Here is a 13,608-nt window from a genome sequence, read left to right on the forward strand (position 1 = left end):
TCTATAAAAAGTTCTTGCTTTAAATCAAATTTCAAGACCTTAAATACTGTTAAATATCACTTTGTTGAGTTTAACCTACTATTTAGAGACTCACCAAAAGTTAAAACCTAAATTTCTCTTAATTCAACATTTTTCAACATGATTTTCAACATTTCAACATTCAACATTGATTCAACATTTTTTATTGGGCATTAATTTTCAACTGTAATCCCTGTAAGGTCAGTGATTTTATTCCCCACAGATATATGTTGAGCACAAAAAGCAGTACTTGATAATAAATAAGCACTCAAAACACATTTGTTAAATATAGTATGGGTTGGAGATATGCAGGTAACTCTTGCCATTGTGAAGTTCAGTATTTTATATAAGAAAATATAACTAGTATATGATGCAGTAGATTATATAGCAATATAATGCATGCTAGGTAAATATGTATGGGAAGGTATGCTTTGGCCAGGTTGCTCAAAGAAAGTCTCACAAAAGAGATGACATGCAGTAAGACTTGAAGGATAAGCTACTGTCACCTAGAAATACCATTTTCTCTCTGTTTCTGTGAATAATCAGAATTTCTTATTAGTCAATAACATGGCTGTCTAAATCTTCACTATCCAACATGGTAGCTGCTAGCCACACGTGACGATTGAGCATCTGAAGTGTGGCCATCCCTATTTGAAACATGAACTGAGATGTGCTTTTAGTTTAAAATAGACACGTGATGTTCAAGACAATTGTTCATGTTAAAACTGTTCATGTAAACTATATTTTTATTGATTACATGTTAAATTATAGGTTTGTTAATACTGCAATAAATATCTTATTAGCATTTACTTCCTTTGTTCCTCTTTAGTTTTGCTAATGAGACTACCTGAAGTTTTAAAATTACATATGTAGTTAACCCTTGTGATTCATGATATATTTCTCTGGACAAAATGAAATCTTAATTCTGTATGATCTTAAGGTATTCTGCTCCAAAATTTTATTGCCAAATGACATATTGAACAGCAAAGTAACTATTATACGACAATTATTACTGTGTCTATTAGGTGTAACTGAAAAATGACCTACTTTAAATGAAAAATCTGCTAGTACAATCTGTATCCAAGTTGAATAATTTATTATAAATAATTATCCACATCCATGTGCGAGCAGAACTTAGCCCTTCTATACCTTTGTTTTTCAACTCCTATCTTTTGATCTTGTTGATTTGCGTAAAGATTACTAAAAATTTGTTAATTTTCTCCATTTGCCACTAATTAAGTTTCACTAATTTTCTTTAATTTTGAACTTGAACTTTGGTGGCTTCAGATCAGAAACAACCATGACAGAAATATTTCAGCTCCTTTCAGGGTCACTTCCAAATTCCCACCACTTTCTCCATGCCTGGAGCTACACCAGAGTTCTATATTCTCACCAAAAAAAATAGGTCATTAAGTGATAATTTTCCAATCCATGATTTATCTTCAACTACACTCAATGTTACTGACTTTTCTTTTTTATAAAAGTAGCCTATTTCATATTTCCATATTCTTATATCCTGATTGCCCTGAAGCCAGAGAATCTGAGTTTTTTGGAGTTATTCCTCTGAGACTAAGGTCATCAATGGTCTTGTTAACATCTGCCCAATCCAAAGGGCATTAGTCAGCCCTTATCTTACAGGGTCAGTCTATCATATATGACATAGTTCTTCAACCAGGAAAAATGATACAAGTGAGTTTTCTTGAATTAATAGACTATTACAGGAATTCTTACAATTTAAAAAAAAAAGTTTTACTCTCTCCTCTCAAATCATGCTCTGGTGGCTGCTCTTCTCTAGGTAGTACCTAGGGTAAATATTTCTCAAATTCTGTATGTGGCTTCTTTCTTTTTCACCCAATACTCTTTCAACATGAGCTCAATGAAATCCAAAAATTCAACTATTTTCTGTATATGACAATTGGTGAGGTCTCTGGAATATAAATCTCCCATGTACATTAATGATTCGTCATAATTTTTACTGATAACAAAAACAATATGGGCTGCTCAGAATATAGTAAATACTTAATAGATGGAAACTGTAATTTTTAATTATTACTATCACTTATTTTACTATAAAAACTTTCTGCCCAGGGGCACCTGGGTGGCTCAGTGGGTTAAAGCCTCTGCCTTCAGCTCGGGTCGTGATCCCAGGGTCCTGGGATCCAGCCTCACATTGGGCTCTCTGCACAGCAGGGAGCCTGCTTCCCCTTCTCTCTCTGCCTGCCTCTCTGTCTACTTGTGATCTCTCTCAGTCACATAAATAAAAAAAAAACCTTAAAAAAAAAAACAACTTTCTACCCAAATATAGTTTCCCAGATTTTAACCCATTAACTTCAATCTGTTTCAATTTGTGTTTTCTCAAAATAATACCCAAACCAGAAACTTCCAGGTCATCTTGGACTCTAACTTCACTTCCTCCTTGTATTTACCTCTTACTCATCTCACTACCTTAATGAACCAATTATTGCGTAGTGTAACTCCTGAAGTGTACCTCAAACCCCCCACTTAAACCCACATTTAAAACACTGACTCACACCTGGTCTAGCTCTAGCTCCAGGCATCCCACTAAAGCAGCCGCAGCCCAGTATTCCCCAAGATCCCTAGTTTCCCAGACAAGCAAAAACTAAAGGAGTTCATCACCACTAAACCAGACTTCCAAGAAAAGTTAAAATGTCTTTAAGTGGAAAAGGCCATAACTAAGAATACAATACATGAAAGAAAAAAACTCACTAATAAAGGCAAATATATAATAAAGGCAATGGATCGGCTACTTAAAAATCTTGTGTGCTAAATTAAACCAAAAAGATGTAAAATATGACATCAACAACATAAAATGTGTGTGTGGGGGAGGGAGAGTACAAATGTAGTACTTTTTCAGAATGCACTGGAAATTAAGTGACTATCAGCTAAAAACACACTGCTACATTTATAATGTTGGTATACACGAACCTCATACTAACCAAAACCAAACCCACAAAAGAATCTAACAAATCCAAAGACCTACAACGGATACACACACACACACAAATAAAGAAAAACATCAAACCACAAGAAATCAAAAGCAGAAAGAAACAGAGAACTACAAAAACAATCAAAAAGCAATAAGTAATAGTAATAAAACATATACCTATCAATACATTTTAAATGTAACTGGTCTAAATGATCCAATCACAAGGTATACCGTGGCTGAATGGATAAAAACAACATCCACTTATATGCTGCTTCCAAGAGACTCACTTTATATCTAAAGGCACATTCAGGCTGAAGGTGGAGGGGTGGAAAAAGATATTCCATGAAAATGGATATAAAGCTGGATCAGGACTCATATCAGATGAAATATACTTAAAACAAAGACTGTGACTCCAAAAAAAGAAACAATATTAACATTTCCAAATACCTATGCACCCAACATATGATCACGTAAATATGTAAAGCAAATTTAAGCCGACATAAAGGGAAAAACTGACAGTAATAGAAAATAGTGGGGGGAAGTTAACAACCTACTTACATCAATAAATAGATCATCCAGACTGAAAATCAATAAGAAAAAATTGGCCTTAACACATTAGACCAAATGGCTTAACAGATATATAGAGAACATTTCATCTAAAAACTTCAGACTGCATTTTTTTTTGAAGTGCACATTGAACATTCTCCAGGATAGATCACATGTTAAGCTGCAAAATAAGTTACAATAAATTCAAGAAGATTAAAATTATATCCAGCATCTTTTCTAACCACAGTAGTGTGAAACTAGAAATCAATCACGGAAAGATTTCTAGAAAAACAAAACATGTGGAGGACTAAAGCACATGCTACTAAACAATGTATCAATAAATAAATCAAAGTTGGAAATAAATACCTTGAGACAAATGAAAATAAAAATGAAAACACAGCTTTTCAAAATCCACAGGATACAGCAAAAGCAATTCTAAGAGGAAAGTTTATAGTGATATAGGTCTACCTCAAGTAAAATCCCAAATAAACCATCTAACTTTATGCCTAAGAGTAGTAGAATATTAACAAGCAAATTCCAAAATTAGAAGAGAAAGGAAATGATAACAATCTGAGTGAAAATACATTAGATATTTAAAAAATAGAAAAGATCAATGCATAACTAAGAACTGTTTTTTTTGAAAAGATAAACAAAATTGAAAAACGTCTAGCCAGGGTTTTCAAGAGAAAAACACAACCATACAAATAAAATCAGAAAAAGAAGTTAAAATGATACAACAGAAATAAAAACGATCACAGCAGACTACTATAATTATACACCAACAAATAGAAGAACTTAGAAAAAAATGATAAATTCCTAGAAATGCAAACTTTTGAGATTATGGAAAAACAGAAAATCTGAATAGGCCAATTACAAGTAACGATACTGAATTAGTAATTAAAAAACAACAACAAAAAAAAACTCTCCAGAAAATGAAGAGGAAGGACCGCTTCCAAGTCCTCTATAAGGCCATCATTACCCTGATACCAAAACAAAAGATATTGAAAAAAAAAAATTACAGGTCGATATCCCTGATGAAAACAGATGCAAAAATCCTCAACAAACTATTAGCAAACCAAATTCAGCATTATGTTAAAAGAACTATACCCCATGTGGCACGTGAATGGTTCAGTTGATTAAGCGTCTGACCCTTGAGTTTGGCTCAGGTCATGATCTTGGTGTCCTGGGATCCAGTCCTGTAATGTGCTCCCTGCTCAGTGGGGAGTCTGCTTATCTTATATTTTATAAAAATATAAAAATGATGCCCCATGATTATGTGGAATTTATGCCAAGGATGTTTCAATATCTGCAAATCAATCAACATTATATAACACATTAACAAAAATGATGGCTAAAAATCATATGATCTCATTAGATGCAGAAAAAGGAACTGACATAATTCAACATCCATGTATGATAAAAAATCAACGTGAGTATAGAAGAATCACACCTCAACATAAGAAAGGTCATGTATGTCAAGCCCATAGCTAACATCATACTTACGGGTAAAAACTAAAAGCTTTTTCTCTAAGACACAAGGCAAGAATGCCCACCCTGGCCATTTTTATTCAACACAATTAGTCACCACTATTGGGCAAGGGGGGAAAAAAGGCATCTAAATTGGAAAAGAATGAAACTGTCACTTTTTGCAAATGACATGATACTGTATACAGAAAACCTTAGACTCCACCGAAAACTACCAGAACAAATAAATGAATTCAGTAAAAGTCACAGAATACAAAATTAGAAATATAAATACAAAATACTGAATACAAAATACAGAAATAGGTTGCATTTCTCTATACTATAACAAGCTACCAAGAAAAAGAAATGAAGAAAGCAATCACATTTACAATTTTATTAAAAAAAATTACTTAAGGGGGCACCTGGGTGGCTCGATGGTTAAGCAGTCTGCCTTCGGCTTGGGTCCTGATCCAGAGTCCTGAGACTGAGCCCCGCATTGTGCTCCCAGTTCAGCAGGGAGTCTGCTTCTTTTTTCTCCCTCTACTCCTCCCCCGGCTTGTTCTCTTTCTCCCTCTCTCAAAATAAATGGATAAAATCTTTTAAAAAATTGCCTAGGAATAAATTTAACCAAGGAAGTAAGAGACCTGTATTTTGAAAACTATGACACTGATGAAAGAAATTGAGGATGGCTCAAATCAATGGAAAGGTAAACCATACTCATGGATTGGAAAAATATTCTTTTAAAATGTCCGTACTGTCCAAAGCAAACTACAGATTCAATATCATCCCTTGAAATTACCAATGTTAGTTTCCACAGGATTACAACAAAGAATCCTGAATGTATATGGAACCTCAAAAGACCCCAAATAGCCAAACCAATCCTGAAAGTGAACAAAGTCAGAGGTGTCATGCTTCCTGATTTCAACCTATACTAGAGAGCTATAGCAATTAAAACCGTATGGTCCTAGCACAAAAACAGACACATAAATCAATGGAATAGAAAAGAGAGGCCAGAAGTAAATGCACACAACTATGGTCAATTTATGACAAAGAAGACATGAATATACAACAGGGAAAAGACCATCTTTACAGAGGATGGTGCAGGGAAAACCTGACCACTTTCTTAGAACATAAACAAAAATAAATTCAAAATGGGTTAAAAGACTTGAATGTAAGACCTGAAGCCATAAATCCCCTAGAAGAAAACATAGTAAGCTCTTTGACACTGGTCTTAGCAATATGTTTTTGAACCTGTCTCCTAAGGCACGAGCAAAAAAACCTAAAAGAAGCAATTGGGAGGAGCGTCTGGGTGGCTCAGTGGCTTGGGCCTCTGCCTTTGGCTCAGGTCATGATCTCAGGGTCCTGGGATCAAGCCCCACATCAGGCTCTCTGCTCAGCGGGAAGCCTGCTTGCTCCACCTCTCTCTCTCCGCGTGACTCTCCTCCTACTTGTGATCTCTCTCTCTGTCAAATAAATAAATTAAATTAAAAAAAAAAAGAAGCAATTGGGAATACATCAAAATTTTTACACAATGAAGGACAACATCAGTAAATAAAAAGGCAATCTACTGAATGGAAGAAGATATTTGCAAATCATGTATTTGATTAGGGGTTAATATCCAAAATATACAAAGGACTTACATACCTTAATATCAAAAACAAAAAAGCAAACAACCCAATTAAAAATGGTTACAGAACATGAATAGTAGTTTTTCTAAAGAAGACATACAGATAGCCAACAGGAGCATGAAAAGATGCTTAACATCACTAATCACCAGGGAAATCAGATTCAAATCCATAAGATTACCTCACACCTGTCAGATTGACAACTGTCAAAAAAACAACAAAAAAATAAGTGTTGGCATGGGTGTAGAGAAAAGAAAGGACTTGCACACTGTTGGTGGGAATATAAATTGGTGTAGCCACTATGGAAAACAGTACAGAGTTCCCTCAAAAGGTTAAAAATACCATAAAATGGAGTAATTCCACTTCTGGTTGTTTATCCAAAGAAAACCAAAGCACCAATTCAAAGACCTACATGTCTTGAGGCACCTCCATACTTTGTGTTCCCTCTCTCTCTCTCTCTCATACATATATATGTATGCATGTATATATAAATATACACCTACCTACACACAATGGAATATTATTCAGCCACAAAAAAGAATGAAATCTTGTCATGTGCAACAACATGGATGGGTCTAGAGTGTATTATCCTCAGAGAAAGACAGATACTGAATGATTTTATTTATATGTGGAATCAAAAAAAAAAAAAAAAAAAAGAAAGAAAACCAAAAACAGAAACAAATTGAAACAGACTCAGGAAATAAACTGTGGGTTGCCAGAGTAGGAAGTTAATAGGAAGTGGGCAAAATAGGTAAGAGAGACTAAGTCGTCCAATCCTTAAGTTATAATCCTTAAGACCTGGAAATGTAATGGATAGGGAATATAGTCAATAATTTTGTAATAGTTTTGTATGGTGATAAATGGTAACTAGATTTATCATGAGGATCATTTCATATAAAAATATCAGATCACTATGATGTACACCTGAAATTAATAGGATATTGTATGTCAGGTATACTTCAGTTAAAAAGACAAAGACTAATGGTGGTGAACTGTTCTTAATCTAATTAGTAGATGAGACATTCCCCACCCCAAGTAGGTAAGACTGAAGCTGGTCTAAAAGGATAGTGTGAGCCCAACAGGTGAAGGGACTCAGGAAAAATCTTTTTGTAACAGGGAGGCATGTTTGAACCTAAGGGAAAGGCAGCGATGTGGCTCTTCCTTCAGGGTGAGTGAAGGATTAGACGGGCTGATACCTTCAAGAGGTGAGCAGGTGTCAGAACATGTCTTGCTTTGTGGGCCATGAGAACCATTTGGATTTTATGTAAGTACATTTGATGCTTCTGAAATGTCTCAAGCAAGGAAATAATCTATGTTTTAAAAAGTGAAATGATAGGAAAAATACAGGGGTGCTAGTGCAGTCTGATGATCAAAGACAGATGTCATTGGAAGTGACATCTAAGCTAAGATGTAAAGGGTGAGAGAATTCAACTTGTCATTTTGTCTGGATCTATGTGCTGTAGAATCGGAGATATATGCAGATCCTTAGTCACAAAAGGCCAGAATTTGAACTTGTACTTATGAACCTACTCTATTATTTATAGCCCCAAAGAATAAATGAAAATTTATATTTGATACAATCTAAGCATGGGCATGAGGTAAAGTAGATAACAACTATAGCATTTTTGACTAAAATTGAAGCTGAATTTTAACAACAAATGCATTAACTTTGAAATACTGCAGTATTTTCTCTACCTTTAGATAGATTTGGAAAATCATATATTCAGATTTATTTTTTCTTGAGCCCTTGTAGATATGCAGGGCTATTAACTCAAAAATACAATGTCAGTATTTTAATTGTGTGCCATATCTACTTTATAGAAAAAAAATAAAGAGGCTGGATTTCAGACAAAATGCCCTAAAATCATATAATCTTAGGAAATGGGAAAGTCTGGCTGTAATGGAGATACTATTTATGGATAAGGACAAAAATAAAATCAAACCCTCTTTCCTGCTAACGAATACATTCAAATCATCCATGGTCTCATTCAGAATGTAGGTGTAACATGCCCTCTCCATGTCACATCAGCCTTTTTATGGCTATGTACATAATGATAAAATAATACTCAGCCCCTGGCTCCAAAAGCAGGAGTCTGCTGGAGCAGATATACAAACTAATGAAACAGGTGAGTCAGCCATGAAGGACGCTCTGGTATACAAAAGGTGCTCTGGGGCACGCAGGAACAGCACCCAACCTGGACACTGAAGAAAATCAGGGCAAAGGTGTTCGAGGCAGAAGGGACAAGTCACGTACGAGCAGGTAAGACAAAAGCAGGATGAGTCTGAGAAGGAGCAGCTCTGCAATGTGGCTGCAGGTTGAAATGGTAGGGGGCAGTTAGAGCATAGAAAGTCTGTGATTTTCATCTGTAGCCCACGGGGGCCATGGAAATCTTCTTTTAAGCTGGCGTGTGTCACAGTCACATTTGCTGTGGAGAAACTCAGTCTGCCTGGGATGCTGGTAGATTGGATCTGGTAGAGATGGGCAGCTCAGGAGAGCAACGATAGACTTGGGTCAAAATCAGGTGCGGCATCAAGGGAGAGCATGGCACAGATTCAAGAGTCAACAAAGTAAAATTTCATATTTTGGGGAGACTGATTGGCTGTGGGAGATGGAAGAAAAAAGGAAAGTGTGATTGATTCCCCTTCAAAAACATGAACGTGGGAACTAAGTCGGGAGGAGAGGTAAGGGTGTAGGAAAACTGTTCAGGATTTAATAATTCTACTCAAATTTCTAATGTCAGCAGTCTGTTAGAGGAATGTGTCCATCCCAGAGTTCTGCGAATCATTTGCACAAAAGGGATGCTGTTTTCCATGTCTCGAGACAGCAAAGCATTTCATTACAAACAAAAGTGAGCTTCCCCTTGCCCCAGAAAAGTATCACAGATTTCCTCTCCATTAAATGTGGCAGTTAGAATTTGATTGTCAAGACAGACACAAAACTGACCTAAGCATAAAGAATATTGTGTGTCCAAAGAGAATTGGTATAGCATATATTCTGGTTGTAATGAAGTATAATCTCAAATTTATCATCTATAATTCTTGATGTGTTCTCTCAAGGTTGGAAGTAGTTGGAGGATACGGCAAATTAGACATTCAGAGCCAAAGAAGTGATCAACCTGCTTTGTAAAGCAGATCAAAGATTCTGCCAGCTCTACTTTGGCAGTGCTGGGCTGTGATACCCACAGATCAACAGGCATTTCCCAGAGACACACAAGTCTCTCCTATTAGAAAACACATACGGAAAAATACCTTATAAAGGACATTCAGCAGGCAGCCCCGCTTGTGTTTGGGTCCTGGCTGTGACAACTTGTAACTTTGTGCGTGTTTCCTCTAATTTAGTTTTCTCATATAAAAAGTGGGCATAATACTATTTAATACCTGTCTGGAAAGACGTTGTGAGAATTAAATTAGACCATGCTCATAAAGCACTTAGCTAATGTCTAGCACTTAGTATGAGCTTATTAAATGTAATTAATTTTTACTTAGCTTATACCTGTTTGAAAGAGGAACATATGTGCTACCATAAATTAGCCACTTGTGTCCTTTAATATTACTAGGACTATCATTATAGATTATGATGGGGATCAATCTTGTGTGTGTGTGTATATGTATGTGTGTATTAGTATTACCTATTAGTATAATAGGTATTAGTATACTCAGTATTACCTAATATATATATATATATATATATGTAACATACATATATAATATACATATATATGTAATACTATCACTTAGAGAACTAGGAAAATATTTTCCTGTTGAACATAATCATGAGTGGCCATAGTAACAGAGGAGCAAACATGATTCAGCACTCTGTGGACCAGGAAAGAAAAGAAAAGTGCAAAGATGCATGACAGCGGAATGTCACGCTGGTCACCCTGGCTGGACACAGGGCAAGAACCTGAATCCCATGTAGCAAGCAGTGTTTTCCACAAATGATTTATTAAACCTGAAGTGGGGCCAGTCTAACTAATCCCAGTTGTGGCTAAAGAGCAGAGAGCTAGAGGGGATGTTATATGACATCAGTTACTTGGAACTAAAAGTCTAAATATGGAAAAACAAAACTTAATATAGTAAATTCAGTGACAATTTTAGTGTGCACCTGCTAACTAAGAAACTAACAAAGAAAACAGCTATAATATTCTCTGGATCGATGTGCAATATTTAATATTGAAACATTTAAAACAACTAAAATTCTTTCTGCTCATTTCTCAAAATCCACTGAAGTAATGATTTAGTGTTAGTCATTCATACATTTTTTTAAAGATTTTATTTATTTGAGAGGAGGAGCAAAAGAACTGGGGGGAGGGACAAAAGGAAAGAAAGAAACAGACCCCCTGCTTAGCGGGAAGCCTGACGACAAGGGGGCGTGGTCTAGGACCCAGAGTTCATGACTTGAGTGGAAGGCAGGCACTTAACCAACTGAGCCACATTCAGGTGCCCTGGATTTGTTTTTCTCTGAAGTGCATTCAGCTTGGTTGGAAAATAACCATGTATGTTCACAATTATGAATTCAATATGATAAACATGCAGAAAAAAAACTGGTGTTGGCGTGGGGCTCAGTCTGGGGGCTCAGTCTGTTAAGGCTCTGACTCTTGATTTTTGCTCAGGTCATGATATCAGAGTCGTAAGGTGGAGTCCCATGTTGGGCTCTTTGCTGAACATGAAGCCTGCTTATGATTCTCTCTTCTCCCTCTGCCTTTCCCCTTGCTTGTATTCTCTCTCTTCTTCAATAAATAAATAAAATCTTAAAGACTGTTGTCCGAACAAAATATTTAGTTGAACATTAGAATACTAAAGTATCTTGCCATATACAGATGAAATGTTTCTACTTGCAAAATAATTTCATCTGACTGATAACTTTATCATGAACATTGACTATGACCACAATCTCTCCCATTCAAGTTGTATTCAATGTAAGTAAAGGAAACTTTGGGTTCTCAGTTTGGGATCATCTTCCATTTAGAGAATACAAATAAATTTGAAAGGGTGAGAACAAACTTGGGATGGGAGAAAACTCGGGAAAGGGTTCACCCATAAAGTTAGAAGGAAACTAACATGAAATTGACATGACCAGCTTCATATAACATGATTTTTTCAATTTTGAGAAAGGACTACATATGAACAATTTTGAAAAAAACACATTTTCAAGGTGTATTTTCTTTGTCGTTTCATCTAAAAACAGTGATTGATGAAAAGGAGGCAACCTGGCCGTTAACTTGGTATACGACTTCCTGAGATCCTCGAACCCGGTTGTACTTCCTTTTCCCCCTCTGAAAAGTGCAGAGGTTTGGGCTAGAATTGATTTCTATGCCTTCCAGCATGAATACTCTGGAAACTTCAGGGCATTTCTTTCTCTTCTCTTACAAATAGCTTTAATTTGCAACATTACTGGAAAACAAACTTGGCATACAGGGAAGCACCTTTTCCTAGGGGTTCAAAGCCCAAGTTTCTCTAGTTTCATCCTTAGATTGAACTAGATTCTCAAGTAGTCCCTCCCTATTTCCACCCCTTTACATTGCCCCCCCCTTTTAAAAAACCATTTTTTAATTTATTCATTTGGGAGAGAGAGAGAGAGAGACAAAGACCATGAGCAGGGGAGGAGATTGAAAAAGAGAGGGAGAAGCAGGCTCCCCACTGAGCAGAGAACCTGATGTGGGACTCGATCCCAGGACCCTGAGATCACGACCTAGGCTGAAGGCAGACGCTTAACGACTGAACCAAGGTAGCCCACCTTGCTTTTTTCTAGCAATATTTATTTAAAAGCCTAAAAGGTTGAGTTACAAATCCTGTTACCTAGTGTCTAGGAATAAAATCCACCTCACTTCTTAAGGTATAAAGTATGAGTCCTGTGTACACTAGGAGTCATGACCCATGTGAGGCTGTGTCTCCCACCCAACCACCCCACCCAAACACTCAGTCATGCTGGCTTTGGCACATGTTGTGTGAAAACCCAGAGTCTGTAATTGAAGAGACAGAACCTAACAAAAATGCAAAGTCCTGATCCTCTGTTTCTAAAGACTCAGGAAATACGGCATAAAAAGACTCAATTCTAAACAGAAACATACTGATTACTGAGCCAAGTCCTCACTGAGAAATGAAAGCCAGTAGTTCACAAATGAATTGAAGCACAGTAGGCTCTGTTTTGACTTATGTTTTTGTAGACTTGGAGAAACTTTTAAAAATGAGTAAAATATAAGACATAAACACCTTGTCCTAAGAAGTGGAAGAGATATTCCTAATCTGATATCTGTTGGAGGAAAATGCTCAAATATAACTAAATTTTGATGAAATCCACAAAAACCTATGATCATACAAATGTGTACACACACACACAAACATACACACACACACAATCACATATCCTTACATATCATATGTAAGAATGAAATCTATAAGACTATTTTACTTATTTTCAGGGACAGCTAAGTAATGATTCTTAATTAGAACCAACAAGCAACCTAACTTGCAAGGAATCCTTAGGTCAATGGTAAAAGTATGTTCTAACAATGAAGTAGGCATCATTAGATAGACAACTTTAAAGGAAATCAAAGGTAATTAATTGTTGGGTATGATTAAATTGTGAGGAATTCAATTTTATCTTACTCATTTGAAGTACTCTGTAATCTAAATTGTCTGTGATAACTGGCCAGGTTAAGTTCAAAAAGTCATCCATACACCATCTGCCTTTGCAATGGTTCCATCTTTTTCAAAACTTACTCCAGTCTTTTGTATTCTATTCTAATCAGGCTTTAACTGAGAATTACTTACCAGTTCTAATGAGTTTGAGACTTTCTGCCACCTGTGTGAAGGTATTAGGAAAAAAAAAAAAGTTTTTTCCTTCCTAGATTTATCTGTTTAGCTGGTTATTGAAGTTAGTCATTTCCATTTGTAGGAATCATTTACAGTATATTAGTGACAAAGTCTTAGCTTGGTTAATAGATTGAGAATTCACTTCATCAATAACACTTAAAAGTTACTGTATGTCTGCTATACGGTAGGCAC

General features: G+C 36.0%; 1 protein-coding gene across 3 annotated transcripts in view; it reads right to left on the reverse strand.

Annotated features, from left to right (window-relative positions):
• Positions 1-13,608, reverse strand: part of CDH7 (cadherin 7) — a 123,786-nt gene that overhangs the window by 8,451 nt on the left and 101,727 nt on the right. The window lies entirely within an intron of this gene.

Source organism: Mustela nivalis (assembly GCF_964662115.1).
Source record: "Mustela nivalis genome assembly, chromosome: 14".
Lineage (NCBI taxonomy): Eukaryota > Metazoa > Chordata > Mammalia > Carnivora > Mustelidae > Mustela > Mustela nivalis.